The sequence below is a fragment of the Ranitomeya variabilis genome, chromosome 4 (genome assembly GCF_051348905.1).
Source record: "Ranitomeya variabilis isolate aRanVar5 chromosome 4, aRanVar5.hap1, whole genome shotgun sequence".
Taxonomy (NCBI): Eukaryota; Metazoa; Chordata; class Amphibia; order Anura; family Dendrobatidae; genus Ranitomeya; species Ranitomeya variabilis.
In genome coordinates this window covers 377,330,000-377,350,710 of record NC_135235.1, presented here as the reverse complement: position 1 = coordinate 377,350,710, position 20,711 = coordinate 377,330,000, and the positions used below count along the sequence as shown (strand labels likewise).

Here is a 20,711-nt window from a genome sequence, read left to right as displayed (position 1 = left end):
GGAGCGGCGGCGGTGTGGGTGCGCAGGGGAGCGGCGGCGGTGTGGGTGCGCTGGGGAGCGGCGGCGGTGTGGGTGCGCAGGGGAGCGGCGGTGGTGTGGGTGCGCAGGGGAGCGGCGGCGGTGTGGGTGCGCTGGGGAGCGGCGGCGGTGTGGGTGCGCAGGGGAGCGGCGGCCGTGTGGGTGCGCAGGGGGGCGGCGGCCGTGTGGGTGCGCAGGGGAGCGGCGGCGGTGTGGGTGCGCAGGGGAGCGGCGGCGGTGTGGGTGCGCAGGGGAGCGGCGGCGGTGTGTGGGTACGCAGGGGAGCGGCGGCCGTGTGGGTGCGCAGGGGAGCGGCGGCCGTGTGGGTGCGCAGGGGAGCGGTGGCCATGTCGGTGCGCAGGGGAGCGGCGGCGGTGTGTGGGTACGCAGGGGAGCGGCGGTGTGTGGGTACGCAGGGGAGCGGCGGCCGTGTGGGTGCGCAGGGGAGCGGTGGCCATGTCGGTGCGCAGGGGAGCGGCGGCGGTGTGTGGGTACGCAGGGGAGCGGCGGTGTGTGGGTACGCAGGGGAGCGGCGGCCGTGTGGGTGCGCAGGGGAGCGGTGGCCATGTCGGTGCGCAGGGGAGCGGCGGCGGTGTGTGGGTACGCAGGGGAGCGGCGGTGTGTGGGTACGCAGGGGAGCGGCGGCCGTGTGGGTGCGCAGGGGAGCGGTGGCCATGTCGGTGCGCAGGGGAGCGGCGGCGGTGTGTGGGTACGCAGGGGAGCGGCGGTGTGTGGGTACGCAGGGGAGCGGCGGCCGTGTGGGTGCGCAGGGGAGCGGTGGCCATGTCGGTGCGCAGGGGAGCGGCGGCGGTGTGGGTGCGCAGGGGAGCGGCGGCGGTGTGGGTGCGCAGGGGAGCGGCGGCGGTGTGTGGGTACGCAGGGGAGCGGCGGCCGTGTGGGTGCGCAGGGGAGCGGCGGCCGTGTGGGTGCGCAGGGGAGCGGCAGCGGTGTGGGTGCACAGGGGAGCGGCGGCGGTGTGGGTGCGCAGGGGAGCGGCGGCGGTGTGGGTGCGCAGGGGAGCGGCGGCGGTGTGGGTGCGCAGGGGAGCGGCGGCGGTGTGGGTGCGCAGGGGAGCGGCGGCGGTGTGGGTGCGCAGGGGAGCGGCGGCGGTGTGTGGGTACGCAGGGGAGCGGCGGCCGTGTGGGTGCGCAGGGGAGCGGTGGCCATGTCGGTGCGCTGGGGAGTGGTGCCAGTCTGCCAGTGCGCTGGGAAGCAGCAACCGTGTCAGAGTGCAGTGCCAAGTGCGGTGAAACTGCACCAAAAATCGGAAATCCACAATTGTTTTCTTAGCTTTTGTTATTACGACATTCGCGTCACTGACCTGCTGTTACGGTTGGCGGATTGCACTAAATAAATTTAAAGGGAACCTGTCACCCCCAAAATGGAAGTTGAGCTAAGCCCACCGGCATCAGGGGTTTATCTACAGCATTCTGGAATGCTGTAGATAAGCCCACGATGTATCCTGAAAGATGAGAAAAAGAGGTTAGATTATACTCGCGGTCCGATCCGGTCCGGGGCTTCCCATCTTCTTACGATGACATCCTCTTCTTGTCTTCACGCTGCGGCTCCGGCGTACTTTGTCTGCCCTGTTGAGGGGGCAGAGCAAAGCAGGTTACATCGGGGGCTTATCTACAGCATTCCAGAATGCTGTAGATAAGCCCCTGATGCCGGTGGGCTTAGCTCAACTTCCATTTTGGGGGTGGCAGGTTCCCTTTCATAGTAAAGTGCAATCGCAACCTGGGGTCCACCATGAGGAGATGTTAAACTGCGGCTAGTGTGAACAATGACGGAACACGCATGCAGAAACTAAGCAGATGCTCTGCAACTGAGCTGTGTCACTCGCACACAGACCCGGAACTGCTTCTCTGCAACTGAGCTGTGTCAGTCGCGCACACAGAAACGGAACTGCTGCTCTGCAACTGAGCTGCGTCACTCGCACACAGACTCGGAACTGCTTCTCTGCAACTGAGCTGTGTCACTCGCACACAGAAACGGAACTGCTGCTCTGCAACTGAGCTGTGTCACTCGCACAAATGCACTCAACCAACTCCTTTCTGGAGGTGCTGGAATTTTAATGGCTAAACGCCAGCCCTGAATTCACACACTCTCCGGAGAAGCGGAATTCTAACGGCTTACAGCCAATCCGGAGCACATGCTAGTAAAGACCACTCTGGTGCAATGTCACATACACACGTAACGAGAATGATACTAGTGTGCCTCTGAGACCAGACAGACAGGACCTTGCTCGTGGACCAATCCGGGGCTGCACATCACCAGAACAGCTGACAGCCGACCACCAAAAAGACGCCGCCACATCACGAGCATGCTCAGTAGGGTGATTTCTGGACTTAGTCTCCAGAGCGTCTGTTCGTTGCTGCCTACCACTGGTTACCATAGACTTGGCTGAGGAGCCAGCAGTTACCAGAGGAACAGCACGAGCCTGAGCAAGATGGTGGGACTGATGTCTATGCTCAGCAGCGGCCGAAACTGAATGGGAGACCGCAGATACAGACAAGGCTTGGGATCTACCCTGTGCAGCGAGTGAATCCCAGGGCCTAACACCTGCCCCCTATTTTAAATATTGCCGTTTATATTGTGAGGTTAGAAAAAATTCTAAAATCTGCTTCCAGCAAAATGGTGGCGGCGCAGTAGCATCTATTGGTAGGCGAAAAAATTCAGTGTGTTTTTTTTCTCTTTACCAATTGGTTTAAAGGGGTTGGGGTTGGAAAATAACCAAAAGTGACACCATTGTAAAAACTGCACCTCAAGGTGCTCAAAACTACAGATGAGCAAATTTGATTGGGTCAGGGCATAATCAGCAAGCTATAGCGCTTACAGAATAAACTGCAGAGGGAACCCGGATACATGGAGCGCACCAGCTCCACAGCTGCATGTGTCGCGGCTGTGTGACAGTCACAACACATGCATGGAGAGCCTGTGTGTTGGGCTCTCCATGCATGTGTTGTGACTGCGACACATGCAGCTGTGGAGCTGATCGGCCGGAGTGATCCAGGAAGCCGGATTCCCTCTGCAGCTTATTCGGTAAGAGCTATAGCTTGCCGAATATGCCATGACCAAATAAAATTCGCTCATCTCTACTCAAAATCACATTCAAGAAGTTTATTAACCCTTCAGGTGCTTCACAAGAATTAATGGAATGTGGAAGGAAAAAATGAACTTTTACGCTTCGCCACGACAGCACCAACATGAGAGAGGGGATCAGCCCATAGGAACAGGAAACCTACAGAATAAAAGGTGGCGGTACCCCTCTCCTCAGTTTTGGTTTCCTGTTCCTATAGGAATCGCAGAATACCTGCAGTGAGAAGAGGATTCCTGGGCCAAAGCATCCGCCTGTGTGGTATCCGAGGACCTGGCAGGGGCAGTGGTATCAGATGCAGCAATGGGGGAGCCCTTGCTTGCAGCCTCCCCCCTCGTCTGATCGACAGCGTGTATCCGGGTCCGGGGTGGGCCGCCCGGTTTCACGAGGACGCGCGCAGGAGCCCAGCAGCGGTGGGACGCCGGCCGACTTTTTAAAATCTTTTGGTGTCTGTCTTACTGATTGGAACGCTCCCGAGGGAGGCAGGAAATGTGGCGCCAATTTTTAAAAATGGGTGCATGTAATAGAGCCGGCGTGTGCAACATTTCTTCACCGGCTGATGAAGCACACCCACCCGCAGTAGCGGTACGTCCTGCCAGCAAGGATGGTAGCACTAAGAGTGGCAGCACGAAAAGAAGCACCAGCAAACGTAGCAGTGGTCACCCTAGAGAACAGCAATCCACGAGCAGGGGACAGCAGGGTAGAGAGGACGAACTCCTAGATCCCGAGTGGTGCCCCCGCCTCCAGAACCGGTACCTTTTGAGCTTCACTGGGTGAGTGTAAATATTCTCCACCGATTAAGCTGACTTCTACATCCCCCTCTTTCCTAGACTAAGAAAAGGACATAAATCCAAACATAAAGAATGTGCCTCATGCATGCCGCCCCTTCCGGACTTATATATTAAAAAACTATGCCCAGACTGTATAAATCAGACTTTACGAGAGGAAAGGGTAATGACGCCCACGGATGTCAGAGCCATAATTAGGGAGGAGATTCAGGCTTTGGGTCAGTCCAGCAGTACAAGAAGGCAAAAACCGGGTAAATCCTTTTCCACATCTACCAGTTCAGATTCTGATGAAGTTCAGGGCCGATCCTCTGATTCCTCAAGGTCATAGTCAAGTTTGTCAGAATATGAAGGTCGCCTGTGTCTCCCTGTTAGCAGTATAGATAATTTAATCAAATCTGTCAGGAATACAATGGGATGCCCTGACACAAAGGAATCTAAATCCGCACAGGACATAATGTTCTCCGGACTGGCGCAGAAAAAAACGTAGAACCTTCCCGGTAATTTCTGCCATAAAAGAGCTAATCAAAAAGGAGTGTGATAGACAGAACCTGCGGGGGTTTTTATCATTATCCTCCAAGAGGCGTTATCCCTTTAGTGATGAAGACCTCACTACCTGGTCTAAGGTCCCCAAAGTAGATGCCGCTGTAGCATCCACATCAAACAATCGGTGCTGCCAGTGAAGGATGCGGGAGTTTTACCAGATCCTCTGGACCGTAAAGCGTGCTTAACAGATCATGGGAGGCCAACAAGGGGGCATTCAGACCAGCCATTTCTAGTACATGTACGGCAAGGTCATTTCTAGTCTGGGTAGATCAATTGGAAGAAAAAACCAAGGGTAAAGTAGCCAGAGAAAAAATTCTACCTACAATCCCATTAAAGAGGCTGCGGCATTTTTGGCAGATGCATCGGCAGATTCCCTGCGTTTAGCAGCTAGGTCAGTTGGCTTAGTGAACCCAGTCTGGCGAGCACTCTGGTTAAAGAGCTGGAAGGGGGATGCACAGTCAAAAACAAAACTTTCTCTAGTCACCTTCCACGACAGCCACTTCAGAGGTTGTCTTCCCCGCCCTAATAGGGGACAGGAACAAAGAGGTTAAATACCCCTCCCCTTCCTGCAACCACCAGTGTTTTCCTGTCCCCTATGGGGCATGAAGAGGATCTGAAGGGGCTGGAGATCGGAGCTCCACACCATACCTTACAATGCCGGGCAGCCGAGGTTGGGGGCTTTGCTCTCCTTCTCTGCTGCTCCCGTCTCCTTGCTTCGGCGGGACTCAGGTCTGTCCCGCCTCTCCTGCGCCCCATCCGGGGGTAAAGCGGGGCGGTGACGTGCATAGCCGGGGGCCTACGATAGCCCCCCGGTTTCCTCCTCCCTTGCAGCGTTCCGGTCCGGTCCTCGCGTTGGCGCGCTGGGAGAGAGTGACGCGCGTCTCAGCGCCATGCCGCGTCACTTCCGGCGAGATGCACGTCACTTCCGGTTTCTTCCTGTGTGGTCCACATGGAGCGCACATGCGCGTGGATCCCGGAGACCGCTGCGGACACGGTTCACGGGGCGTTCCGAAATGGATTCCTCCCAATGGGGCCAGGATGGGAGGAGGAGCACGAATGACGCTGAGCCCACGATCCCCTTAAAGGTCCGGGTGGGGGAGACACCAGGTAAGACCTGTCTTACGCAGACTGTGACGGACATGGACGGTGACAAGCTCCCTTGCCCCTTGCCCTGCATCTGCAGAACCCAGCGTACCCCCTCCTACTGTAAGTAGCAGGTGTTGGCCCCTGCTATCCTATATGCATGTTTACGAGCGGTTTAGTAAAACCTCCCTCCCTTTTCTCTTTTTAGGGAGAGAAGGTCTCTGACCCTGGGAAAACAAGCCGCAAATGTAACGTGTGTGCAGCCAGAGTCCCATCTACATATGAGAAGAAGCTCTGCCAGTCTTGTACGGATGAGGTCCTACGCAATGAGCAGACCTCTCTTTTGGATAGCATAAGATCCCTCATTAAACAAGGTCCAGTCTTCCATGGCTACCCTCTTCCAGACCCTGGCATCTCAACCGCCTCCTAAGAAAAGGAAGACGGCCCCAGTCAAATCCGACTCAGACTCTGGGGAAATTCAATCCTCGGGTTCAGGGGATGTTTGGGAGAATGAGGGCTCCGCTTCCACCACCACCCAAAATCCGAGAACAAGAAATATTACTTTAACTCTGAGGATATGGGTGACCTTGTTAGCATAGTAAGAGGTACCATGGGGGTGGAGGATGAGGAAATTAAACTTTCAGTACAGGATGAGATGTTTGAGGGTCTAAGGCCCAAAGATCAGAAAGGATTTTCTATGCATAAAAATATACAGAATTTAATTCTACACGAATGGGGCCTCCCTGAAAAAGGTCTTAGTATTCCCTCAGAACTTAAAAACCGTTTCCCCTTAGACGGGGATAACTCCTCATGGGAGACCCCAAAGGTGGACGTACAAGTGTCCAGGGTAACTAAAAAAACAGCCCTTCCCTTTGAGGACTCTTCCCAGCTCAAGGATCCAATGGATCGGAAAATAGAGAGCTTATTAAGAAAGTCCTGGGACACCTACACCAATTTATTAAAGACCAACATAGCCTCTACATGTGTGGCCAGATCTTTGTTCATCTGGTTACGCAAACTTGAAGAGTATTGGGAACAGGGCACCCCAAGAGAGGAGATTTTAGACTCTCTACCCATGCTACAAAAAGCAACAGGGTTCCTAGCCGAATCTGTCCGAATAGCTGCAAAAACTGCCATCCTCTCCAACTCATCTAGGAGGGCACTTTGGCTAAAATCTTCATCTCCAAGTCCAAGTTGTGCAGCATCCCCTTCCAGGGCCATCAGGTATTTGGTCCTGTTCTGGATGATATCTTGCATAAGGCAGCAGACAAGAAGAATTCTTTCCCTGAACAAAGAAATCCACCCCCCCCCCCCCCCCTGTGATCAATCTTCACAGAGGGATTATAGAGGAAAAGGCAAAACAGGGAGATGGAGTTATCCCAAAGGAGGCAAGGGCAGGAACATCCTTGTCCCACAGATTCAACAGACCCCACATAAACAATGACGATACTTCGGTTGGGGGTCGTCTCACTCTTTCACCCAGTGGCAGTCCATCTCCACAAATCAGTGGGTCCTTCGTACCATACGAGATGGACTAAAAATAGAGTTCGAGAGACCTCCCCACAATGCTTGAGGATAACCTTCTTACAAACACCACACCTCCAAAACTCCCTGTTAAAAGATCTACAAAATTTACTCCAATCAAATGTAATCTCACAGGTGCCCAAACCAAACCAAACCATAAAAAAACCTAACCCTAAAAAGTCTTCTTAGTCGCAATCACTACAGCTAGACGTATAGGAGAGTTACAGGCCTTGTCCATACAGAACCTTACCTGATGATCTCTATGAATAGCATTATTCTTAAAACTAGATCAGTGTCTTCTTCCTAAAGTAGTATCAAATTTTCATAGAGATCAGGACATTGTACTGCCCTCATTCTGCCCAGACCCCTCCAACCCTAAGGAAGAGACCTTCCACACTCTTGATGTCCGCAGGGTGGTTCTATCTTACTTACGACAGACTGAAGCCTGGCGAATTGATCAAAATGTATTCATCCAATTCTCGGGACGAAACAAAGGCAAGAAGGCGGCAAAGAACACTATTGCGAATTGGATCAAACAATCTATTTGCCTGGCCTATTCATCACAGAAACTTGATCCACCTCCATCACTGAAGGTGCACTCTACCCGGGCGATGGCAACATCATGGGCTGAGAGGGGGAATGCTTCATCAGAGCAGATATGCAGAGCTGCCACCTGGTCGTCCGTCCACACGTTCACCAGACATTACCGGCTAAATTTCAATAGAGATTTAACATTTGGCAGACGAGTTCTGCAGGCTGTGATCCCTCCCTAGAGAAATTAGCTTTGGTACTACTCCTAAGTGGCTGTCGTGGAAGGTGACTAGAGAAAATAGAATTAGGCTTACCGGTAATTCGGTTTCTAGGAACCTTCCACGACAGGACTAATTTCCCTCTCTATCTGATATTCTTATTGGATGATTCCTGCACTTTTGTGGTAACTATACATGCTATTGTGTCCAGGAAAACACTGGTGGTTGCAGGAAGGGGAGGGGTATTTAACCTCTTTGTGTTCCTGTCCTATTAGGGCGGGGAAGACAACCTCCGAAGTGGCTGTCGTGGAAGGTTCCTAGAAACCAATTTACCGGTAAGCCTAACTCTATTTTGTGCAATCCCGTGCCAGGGTGAGTTCCAGTTTGGAAAGACACTAGATGATTTACTGACCAAAGCGGGAGAAAGAAAGAAAGGATTCCCTAATCAGTCTCTTCCTTCCTACAGGAGAGCGTTCAGAAGAAGACCGTTTAATAGGAGTAAGGCATATGAACCCCAGAAAGATCGTTGGGAGACAAAGCAGAAAGGTACCTTGTTTGGTGGACCCTTTGCAGCAAAGCATAATAAGTTCCTTTAAACCTCCAGTTGGTGGTAGGCTAAAAAAAAATTTAAAAAAATGGAAACACAACATCAAGCCAGTGGATCCTTGACCTAATAAGCTTTGGGTTAAAACTGGAATTTATACAAATTCTTCAGGATTCATTTATAGGAACATCTCTTAGAGGGCTGGAACAACAGAAGGCTCTTGAATTGGAGGTTTTGACCCTACTGTCCAAAAAAGTTTTGGTAGAAGTTCCAAAGGATCAGGAAGGAAGGAGATTTTATTCCCCTTTATTCCAGGTCGCCAAACCCAATGGCTCATTCCGAACCATTCTAAATCTAAGGAAATTAAATACCTTTCTATACAATCGTACCTTTAAAATATAATCCATTAGGTCTACTATCAAACTTTTATTTCCCAGATGTGTGATGGCAGGAATAGACTTGAAAGAATGCCTAATATCATCTTCCCGTACACGCCAAGCACCAACAGTACCTGAGAGTGGCAATCAACCTGGCAGGCCAGATCCATCATCATTTCCAATATACAGCAATTCCCTTTGGTCTTTCGATGGCTCCTCGTGTATTCACAAAAGTAATGCTAGAGGTGATGGCTTACCTACGTAAACAGGATAGGCTAATTGTGCCCTGCCTAGATGATTTTCTAGTGGTGGGAAAATCTGTCTCTGTGTAAGGATCGTCTATCTAATACGATTTCATCCTTGCAGGAGTTAGGATGGATCGTCAATTTAAAAAAAAAAAATCCAGACTGGTTCCAGAAACCTTCCAGTCCTTCCTAGGACTACATCTGGCTCCGTAAGTCAGAGGTGTTTCCTCCTAGAATCCAAGAAATTTACTATAATATCAAAAGTTAGGTTAGCTAGGAAGAACCCTAAGATGTCACTGAGGGAGGCCATGTCTTTACTGGGATCCTATGTGCACCGGAATATTCACAGGGCCGTCTGGAGGGGAAGATAACTCTTTCTCACAGTGTATTAGATTCTCTGGCCTGGTGGCTAGATAGAGACCATCTTTCCAGAGGAGTGCCCTGGATAATAGAGCCTTCCAAAATAATTACCACTGATGCCAGTCCTTCAGGATGGGGCGCCCATATGGGGGATAGCCTAGGACAGGATCGCTGGAATTTTGAGGAGTCAAGTTATTCTTCTAATTGGAAGGAATTAAAAGCGGTTAGTCATGCTTTGAATCATTTTCTTTCACAGATTCAGGGGGCCCATGTAAGAATCATGTCGGACAATATCACCACAGTGGCATATGTAAATCATCAGGGGTGAACACGATTGGAAAAACTAATGTCAGTAATCGAGGATGTTTTTCAGTTGGCGGAAGTCCATCTACCATCTCTGACGGCCCTTCATATCAGAGGAGTGGAAAATACAAAAGCAGACTTTCGCAGTCGAAGCATGTGCCAGGGGGAATGGACTCAATGGCCACATATTTAAAAATATAGTGATTTGATGGGGTCTCCCACAAATAGATCTATTTGCCACCGGGGAAAACAGACAGGTACAAAGATTCTCCTCCCTAAACAAAATAGATCGGCTGGACATGGTGGACTTTCTTCAGTTTCGCTGGGAGGTCGAACTAGCGTATGCTTTTCCTCCGATGACTCTAATTCCACTGTTCCTCAGGAAAATCAGGAGGGAAAAAGCAAGGGTGATCCTAATCGCACCTTTCTGGCCGAAGAGAGCTTGGTTCTCTTGTCTCCAAGCCATGTCAGTGTGCGATCCTTGCATTCTTCCATCAGACCCAAAGCTGCTCTCTGAGGGTCCATTTTTCCACCCTCAAGTGAAGGGCCTGCACTTGGAACTTGAGAGGCAGCTATTAAGTTAAAGAGAGTTCTCTAATGACCTTGTCAACACACTTTTGCTAAGTAGGAAATAATCTACTACACTAATATATAGCAGAGTGTGGAGAAAGTTTGTAAACTTCCATATGGAAGCTTTCGCTAGAGAAGTTCCAATTGTAGCCATCCTAGAATTTTTACAAAAACGGTTGAGAGCTGGGTTTATCAGTTAGCACTTTAAAGGTCCAGATTTCAGCTTTGGGGGCTCTTTATGGGTGTAATATAGCAGGAGATAGATAGGTCACAAGATTCATCAAGGCATGTGAGCGAAGTAACCCTGTCCACATTCCACATTTGCCACCATGGGATCTGAATCTGGTTATTGAGGCCTTAACTAGTTCCCCGTTTGAGCCATTAGATTCTATCCCCTTAAACAACATGTCGTATAAGGTACCTTTGACATCAGCCAGAAGGGCCCTCTACATAAACCCACCTTTCTTGATAGTATTCCGAGACCGGATAGTACTCAAGCCAGACCCATCATACCTTCCTAAGGTCGCATCCAGTTATCATAGGTCACAAGAGATATTTCTCCTTTTTTTTTATTCTCCCTCAGGCCCTGAGGAAGAAAAGTTTCATACTTTAGATGTAAAAAGAGCCGTCCTGACCTATATAGAGAGAATATAGGAAAACTGACTGAACAGCAATCTAGTCTGAACTGGTGCATAACCAAAAAAGACTTGCATAGCAAATACATCAATGGCTGCACTCAATTTTACTGTACTAAAGCAAGGAAATGTGCGATACATGAAATGTGAATAGCATAATGGCTTGTGAAATCTATGAAAAAACACATGAGATGCTTAGCACAAGATTTGGCCAAAAATTGTGAGCCCATCCACCAAACGTCAAGGTAATCTCAGATGGGATGGGTACCTGACCTGTCTGCCTAGTGTGAACACTTACCTCTGGCTAATAACATGGTAAAGCCTGCATTTATAGGAAGGTCGGAACCAACTGTGTTTGGATGTAATTAAAATAACAGCCTGGTGAAGGGCGGGGCGTTCAAGTCAGAAAAAATAGTACATAGTAAATATAGGAAAACTGACTGAACAGCAATCTAGTCTGAACTGGTGCATAACAAAAAAAGACTTGCATAGCAAATAGATCAATGGCTGCACTCAATTTTACTGTACTAAAGCAAGGAAATGTGCGATACATGAAATGTGAATAGCATAATGGCTTGTGAAATCTATGAAAAAACACATGAGATGCTTAGCAAAAGATTTGGCCAAAAATTGTGAGCCCATCCACCAAACGTCAAGGTAATCTCAGATCGGATGGGTACCTGACATGTCTGCCTAGTGTGAACACTTACCTCTGGCCAATAAAATTGAGTGCAGCCATTGATCTAAGTCTTTTTTGGTTATGCACCAGTTCAGACTAGATTGCTGTTCAGTCAGTTTTCCTATATTTACTATGTACTATTTTTTCTGACTTGAACGCCCCGCCCTTCACCATGCTGTGATTTTAATTACATCCAAACACAGTTGGTTCCGACCTTCCTATAAATGCAGGCTTTGCCATGTTATTAGCCAGAGGTAAGTGTTCACACTAGGCAGACAGGTCAGGTACCCATCCGATCTGAGATTACCTTGACGTTTGGTGGATGGGCTCACAATTTTTGGCCAAATCTTGTGCTAAGCATCTCATGTTTTTTCATAGATTTCACAAGCCATTATGCTATTCACATTTCATGTATCGCACATTTCCTTGCTTTAGTACTATATAGAGAGACCTCGTCCCTGGAGGCAGAGTAGGGCTCTGATTGTGTCCTTTCAGGGCCACAGGAAAGGACATGGAGTCACAAAAGCTACCTTATCCCGATGGATCAGAGAAGCTATCGGTCTGGCCTATTTGTCAAAAGGCGAGAGTGCTCCGGAAGGAATAAAAGCACATTCTGCATGGGCTATGGCATCCTCTTGGGCTGAAAAAGCAGACATGCCAATTGACTTGATATGTAAGGCCGCAACTTTGTCAACGCATTCCACTTTCTACAACCACTACAGACTTGATCTATCCACATCTTCTGACTTAGATTTTGGTAGAGTTGTCCTTAGCACGGTAATCTCACCCAGGTGACGGTTCTCTGTAAGTGTCTCATGTGGGTGCTGTCATGGCGAAGGGTAAAAAGCCGGATTACTTACCGGTAATGCTCTTTTAGAGAGTCCACGACAGCACCCACTCACTACCCTCCCTAGTCATATACATTTTCCGAAGATAACCCGCTAATGGCTTCATGTATAAAGTATTTTAAGTTATTAGCATTGTCTGATATGAATTGAACTAACACTTTGCTGTTCGTTCCTCTTGTATTCTGAAAACCAAACAGAGGAGGAGAGGGGGACCACCTCCTTTTATTCTGTAGGTTTCCTGTTCCTATGGGCGGATCCCCTCTCTCATGTGGGTGCTGTCGTGGACTCTCTAAAAGAGCATTACCAGTAAGTAATCCGGCTTTTTAACTTCACAAAAATTTTACTTTAGACCCAATTTTTTTTCTTTTTTTTAATGTGTAGCAAAAGAAAATGGACCACGAAATTTGTTGTGCAATTTCTCCTGAATACGCCAATACCCTGTATATTGGGGACAACCACTGTTTGGGCGCATGGCAGGGCTCAGAAGGGAGGGAGCACCGTTTGACTTTTTGAACGCAAAATTGTCTGGAATCGATGGCAGGCACCATATTGTGTTTGGAGACCCCTGATGTAGTGGAAACCCCCCAATTCTAACTCAAACCCTAACATAGCCCTAATCTCAACCCTAACCCCAACACACCCCTAATCACAATCGTAAACCCCAACACCACAACCATAATCCCAACACCACCCTAACCCCAACCTTAACCGTAACCCTAACTGCAAAGAATGGGGGGAAAAAATAAATGTATTTTTATCTAACTAAGGGGGTGACAAAGGGGGGATTGATTTACTATTTTTTTATTTTTATTTTGATCACTGTGATAGACCCTGTTACAGTGATTCAAAATGAACCAATAGTTAAAATCTCCTATTGTTGCCAGGTACTGTCTGGCAGATCTTAGCAGGCAACGCTTCATATGCACCTGCCATTTTCTTCCAGGAAGATGACGCAGAGGGTCGGGGGACTGAGCAGGAGGGTGATTCGGAGGGACCCCATTTCTCTCTCCTTTGGTATGCTAGATCTTATCAGATGAGAGAGAAATGAATGGAAAATCTGACTTTTTTTGTGATTTCTGTTATTTGGTAAAGAACTTCAATCACTTGATTGGGACGGTAAAAAACGACCCAAATCATGTTCTCTGGGGTCTCTGCTACATCGGATAGCCGAGGCCCGAGAGATTTTCCAAAGCTGGGGACGCTATACACTTATTTACAGTGCAGTTAAAAAGTGGCGCAGAGGAATAAGGCCCCTTAACTGACGCCGTTAAAAGGCATATTGGCTGTCATTAAGGGGTTAAATCCTGTAAATCCAGCTTACCGGAGCAGCAGCTACAGAGAGATAGACATGCTGTTTTTTCAGTATAAACATCTTTTTTGTGGCCAGTTTTGCACCTTCAGAACTTTAATAGGGAACCTGTCAGTAGGATCACCCCTCCTCAGCTGTCTATATGGATATATACAGGGGTTGGACCAAATAATGGAAAAACCTAACGTTTTGGCATCATAATCTTCAAACATTTTATAAACATGCAAACCGTGACATATGGTAATGTTTTGTAGTTGATTATTTGTGTTATGTGATATGTGTATGTAAATTAACTGTTTGTTGTGCAGAATTGTAAGAACATTGATGAGAACCTGATACAAATGGCAGACCTCTCAGATTTTCAAAGAGGCCAAATTGTTGGTGCTCGTATGGCAGGCGCTAGTGTAACAGAAAGTGCCCGAATGCTTGGCGTGTCAAGAGGTACTGTCTCCAAAGTAATGAACGCGTTTGAAAGAGAAGGAAAAACGTCCGCAGCAAAGCACAGGTCCGGACGAAAGTCAAAGTTGACTGAGAGAGATCATCGGACTCTAAAGTGAATTGTGAGAGAGGGTCGCAAGACCACGGCTCCGAAAATCACTGCTGAGCTCAATGAACACCTACAGAACCCAGTTTCCACGAAAACTGTTCGTCGGGAGCAGCACAAATCTGGATTCCATGGAAGAGCTGCAATTAGAAAACCGCTGCTCTCAATAACAAATGTTTCCAAGCGTTTAGAGTGGTGTGGAAACCTCCAGAATTGGTCCCTCGAGCAGTGGAAACATGTGATATTCTCAGACAAATCATCGTTTACCCTATTTCCGACCTCCGGCCGAGTGTACATTTGGAGACAGCCGAAAGAAGCATTCCATCCAGACTGCCTTCTCCGAACCGTAAAACGTGGAGGTTCTGTGATGATCTGGGGTGCTATTTCGTGGAGATCCGCCTGGCCAATGATATCCCTTCATGGAAGAATTAAGGCATTTTGGGCGACCGAGTGCATCCAATGGTTCAAGCACTGTTCCCGGAGGGGAACTCCATCTTTCAGGATGATAATGCACCAATTCATACAGCTAGAATCGTTAAAGCATGGCACGTGGAACATTCTAATGAAGTTGAGCATCTCATCTGGCCCCCACAATCCCCAGACCTCAACATTATTAAGCATTTATGGTCGATTTTAGAGATTCAAGTTAGACGTCGATTTCCGCCGCCATCGTCGCTCAAAGAACTGGAGGGTGTTTTAACTGCAGAATAGGCTAAAATTCCTTTGGAAACAATTCACACCTTGTTTGAATCCATACCTAAGAGAATTGAGGCTCTAATCACCGAAAAAGGTGGACCTACACCATATTAAACTAACTTTTGTTGATGTTTCCCGGTGTTTCCATTATTTGGTCCAACCCCTGTAGGTCATAGGAAGCTGAATAAATGATACCTTGATATCCTCGATCCGGTGTCTTATTCAGAGAAGTCTGCATTTTTGTTAGATGTAAATGAGCTGATATGATCTATGGGTGGGACATTGATTGGCATGAGACTCCACCTCCAGGGTTTATTATAATAGAAGGAGGAGTTGCCCGTGTGATGTGTAATGGCCGCTCTCCTGATCTCACTGCAGAGCTGTGTGACTGATTATATCGGCAATATCTGCAGGTTCCTCTCCACTTTCATCTCACAGGTAAACCGGGTGTAATAGTGTTCAAGGGCAGGGGGGAGTTTAAAAAAGATGGAAATGTAACTGAAACTGAAGAAAACACCCACAAGAAAACTTGAAAAAGAGGCAGTAGTGGAGGGAAGGAAAGGAAATTGAGAAGTAGACTGATAATAGGATTGCAAAGGAGATAGCAAGAGAAGAGGTTGATAGGAAAGCAACAAAGAGTATCAGCAGAGAAATGAGGCAAAAATGGGGAAAAAAGAGGAGTAGATTGAGGTAGTGTTCGGTGCTGATCAAATCCCTGTAGTGTTGGAGAAAAAAGAGAGAAAGCAGTAAATAAATTGATTGAACCTTTGGGAGGAAAAGGAAGAAGGGACAATTGAAAAGTGGAGACGAGAGGTTTAAAAGACATTCGACCGAGGCGCAGATCATGGATGAGATAACTAGTAATGATTGTTGTAGAGAAGGCTAGCATGGCATGCAAGTACAGTGCCTTGCGAAAGTATTCAGCCCCCTGGAACTTTTCACCCTTTTCCCACATATCATGCTTCAAACATAAAGATACCGAATGTAAATTTTTGGTCAAGAATCAACAAGTGGGACACAATTGTGAAGTTGAACGAAATTTATTGGTTATTTTTAAATTTTTGTAGAAATTAAAAAACTGAAAAGTGGGGCGTGCAGTATTATTCAGCCCCTTTCAGTGCAGCAAACTCACTTCAGAAGTGCATTGTGGATCTCTGAATGATCCAATGTTGCCCTAAATGCCTAATGATGATAAATATAATCCACCTGTGTGTGTAATCAAGTCTCCGTATAAATGCACCTTCTCTGTGATAGTCTCAGGGTTCTGTTTGAAGCACAGACAGCATCATGAAGACCAAGGAACACAACAGGCAGGTCCGTGATACTGTTGTGGAGAAGTTTAAAACCGGATTTGGATGCAAAATGATTTCCAAAACTTTAAACATTCCAAGGAGCACTGTGCAAGCGATCATATTGAAATGGAAGGAGTATCATACCACTGCAAATCTACCAAGACCCGGCCGTCCCTCTAAACTTTCATCTCAAAAAAGGAGAAGACTGATCAGAGATGCAGCCAAGAGGCCCATGATCACTCTGGATGAACTGTAGAGATCTACAGCTGAGGTGGGACAGTCTGTCCATAGGTCAACAATCAGTAGTACACTGCACAAATCTGGCCTTTATGGAAGAGTGGCAAGAAGAAAGCCATTTCTCAACGATATCCATAAAAAGTGTCGTTTAAAGCAGAAGTGTCAAACTGCATTCCTCGAGGGCAGCAAACAGGTCATGTTTTCAGGATTTCCATGTATTGCACAGGTGATAATTTAATCACCTGCACAGAATGATTACAGCACCTTGTGGAATGCTAAGGAAATCCTGAAAACATGACCTGTTTGCGGCCCTCGAGGAATGCAGTTTGACACCCCTGGTTTAAAGTTTGCAACAAGCCTCCTGGGAGACACACCAAACGTGGAAGAAGGTGCTCTGGTCAGATGAAACCAAAATCGAACTTTTTGGCAACAGTGCCAAACGATATGTTTGGCGTAAAGGCAACACAGCTCATCACCCTGAACACACCATCCCCACTGTCAAACATGGTGGTGGCTGCATCATGGTTTGGGCCTGCTTTTCTTCAGCAGGGACAGGGAAGATAGTTAAAATTGATGGGAAGATGGATGGAGCCAAATACAGGACCATTCTTGAAGAAAACCTGTTGGAGTCTGCAAAAGACCTGAGACTGGGACGGAGATTTGTCTTCCAACAAGACAATGATCCCAAACATAAAGCAAAATCTACAATGGAATGGTTCACAAATAAATGTATCCAGGTGTTCGAATGGCCAAGTCAAAGTCCAGACCTCAATCCAATCGAGAATCTGTAGAAAGAGCTGAAAACTGCTGTTCACAAACGATCGTCATCAAACCTCACTGAGCTCGAGCTGTTTGCTAAGGAAGAATGGGCAAGAATTTCAGTCTCTCGATGTACAAAACTGATAGAGACATACCCCAAGCGACTTGCAGCTGTAATCGTAGCAAAAGGTGGCGCAACAAAGTATTAAGTTAAAGGAGCCGAATAATATTGCACGCCCCACTTTTCTGGTTTTGAATTTCCAAAAAAATTTAAAATAACCAATAAATTTTGTTCAACTTCACAATTGCGTTCCATTTGTTGTTGATTCTTCACCAGAAATTTACATTTCGTATCTTTATGTTTGAAGCATGATATGTGGGAAAAGGTTGAAAACTTCCAGGGGGCCAAAGATTACCTGAGGAAAGATAGCGAGAGATTAGTTCAGAGATATATGGAGGAGACGGGTTATGATGGCTTTGTAGGTTAGTATTAGTAATGGAACTGGATACGCTGAGGGAATGGGAGCCAGTCAAGAGATTTGCAGAGGGAAGAAGCGGAGAAGTAGCGAGGGGAGAGAGATGAATTAGTCGGGCAGCAGAGTTAATGATGGCCTGGAGAGGTGCAAGGGTGATGGCAGGGAGGCCACAAAAAGGATGTTGCAGTAGTCAAGGCTGGAGATGATGAGGGCATGCACAAGCATTTTAGTAGATTGACGGTTGAGGAAAGGACGGATTCTGGAAATATTTTTGAGCTGGAGGCGACAGGAGGTGGAAAGAGCCTGGATGTGCGGTTTGAAGGACAGGGCAGAGTCAAGGGTTACTCCGAGGCAGCGGACTTCGGGTACAGGGATTCATTACCTTAATGAGCGGGGCCATGTAATCGCTCGGCCGGAAGAGCTGCTGGCGCCGGAACAAACGAGATGCAGCGAGAGCTCACAGGGAAGTTATGTAGGATGTGTGCTGTGCTGGAAGCCAGCAGTTGCGGCTGTAACTGCTCTGTAAGAGAAATGAATGTTCACTGCCAGCACAGTGAATATTCATTCCTCTTTAGCAGCGGGCACAGTTACAGCGGCAGCCGCAGGCTCCTGCCTCTGTGACCCGCTGCTCCCGCGCTCCCCCTCCCCCGCCATCTTTCTGATACAATGACTCGTTTATAAGCCGAGGGGGCATTTTCAGTACAAAAAATATGCTGAAAAACTCAGCTTATACACTTGTATATATGGTATCTCCGTGGATCACTTTTTTTTTTTTTTTAATTTTTGTTTTTGATCATCTGAGAGAATTATTGTAGGTTATACTCTGTGAGTCTGATCAGAATTTGGTCAGTGTAATTTGAATAATCAGCCCTCATTCTCTCGGATGAGAGAATCCATGGCTGTCTGCGTAAGTCCTTAGGCCTCTCTGATTGCATAATGCCAATGGGTTGCTATGTCAATCTCTTCCAGGGGTGCAGATGGGCTGACTGAGGTAGCGTTCTCCCTCTAGCAAATTCATTAAATGCCGCTGACACTGACAGCGGAACCTGAAGGTTTAAACTGCTGGGATCATAGCTAGGACTAGTCCCAGCACATGCAATGGAGGTTCAGGTGTGTAGCAGACTCCTTCTCTTTGTAGATGGCACAGGCACATCATTTGTGCCTGCACCATCCCTTGATTGTCATGTTCCTCAAGTTTCAGGATCAAGTTTCATGTTTAGAAATATTCACAATATCGCCTGATCTGTGACCTTTAATAATCTTCTTATTGTTAGTGATTGGAAACATTCTTGTTTTGATCCAAAGCAGTATCCAAGTACAACATATCTTGCTTATACTGATACAGAGAAGAAACTATTAAAGAAACACTCCTATCAACGTGTTTGTCCTCTTAATATTTTGCAATCATATAGCACTGTATATTTACAGTTGCTCATTTTGCCCGTCTACCCAACTAATTCTTCTGTTTTCTGTGCTCTATGGCTAAGTTCACACTATGCGTTTTTGCTGCGTTTTTTAATGCAAATTTTCAGTTGCATTTTACAGTACCTGCAAAGCTTTTGAGATTTCAGAAATCTCATGCATACACATTGGGTTTTTTTGTTTTTTTTTGTCATCAGTATTTTGTGTTTTGCATGTTTTTTTGGACATAGAGCATGTCGCTTCTTTCAGTGTTTTTTCAGCGTTTTTCGCCCATTGACTTCAATGGGTGGTGAAAAAAACGCAGCAAAATAGCAAAAAAAACGTATAAGTATAAACGTATAAGTTTTTGCAGCATTGTTTGTGCCAAAACCTGATTCTATGGAATAAGACTTTTTTTTCAACACTAAATTTTATCAGCATGCACAAGAGACAAATCTAGCATGCCAAAACCGCCACAAAAAACATCAGTGCTGCGAAAAAACGCAATAAAAACATGCTTCTTTCCTGCCAAGAGATCAGGTTTCGCTGCAGAAAAAAATGCTGAAAAACTCCTAGTGTGAACTTACCCTATGTAGAAACGGGGAGTCACTTGTTCTTGCAGAAATCATTCTTCACCTCCTGACTAGAGATAAGCAAATATTTCAATGTTCAAGTCGGATTACAGTCACCGAATTTGCAATATTCGCCGATTAATTTGCTGAACATTACCGAACCCCATTCATGTCAATCGGAGGCTAAAGAAAACTCATGCACATCACCTTAGAATGGCCTCAAATGCTGCCAAAACACATTAAGAGGGGGACAGTCACCAGGAAAGTGGCCTCAATTCACCCACAGTACAAATTGCAGCATGGAACTGCAGCAGTCAGCCAGGCATGAGGTATCGGGGTCTGGGACCGCATTTAAAGCTTTCCAATGAACGTCACAGTATGACGGGGTGGGTGAGGGATTGGTATAGGGCCCCTTTTTTTCTGGGAGCCCTGACACCACATGCAACACCTCTCCCTGCTTTCATGCTGAGCCACACTCAGGTGGCACAGATATCAGTTTTCTAGACTATCATTGTCAGAAAAATTTAAGGATAGTAACACGGGTAGTTGAGTACAAGGAAGTTGAGGCCTGACGGTCTCGGAAGCCTACTGCTACAGGCAACGTGCATGAAGGAGACCCAACCAGGAGTGTTCATATTTCCAAAAATTATTGGCATCAATTGCAATAAAGTAGAATTAGTATAGTGGTGACCGACACCTCTTCCAGTATGGCCAACCCAGCAGATGGACCTGGCAAGGTGGAATCACTGTTCCGTATCCCTCTGAAAGCCTGGAAGGGGTGTAAATAGGTGGTCTACCAGATCCCTACTCGGACAAGTGGCTGCAGGTGAAAACTGCGAACCAAAGGGGTACAAAGAGGTGACACCAGGTGCTACTCCATGGCTGACCTACAGAATGTGGCAGCTGACCCCCTACAGCTAGTAAGCTGCTAAGCCCTTAAGGAGGGATAAAAAATGCAGGCAGGTGCTGTAGGGACTCTGGAACCACTGGTGCAGATGGGACCGGCTGAGGAACAGAAAAGCATTGGCAGGTGTGGTCTGGACTGGGTATTAAACAAATGGG

The 20,711-nt window shown here is 47.4% G+C and overlaps 1 protein-coding gene across 2 annotated transcripts in view; it reads left to right on the top strand.

The window, feature by feature from the left end:
• Window positions 1–20,711, top strand: part of LOC143764801 (uncharacterized) — a 743,861-nt gene that overhangs the window by 367 nt on the left and 722,783 nt on the right. The window lies entirely within an intron of this gene.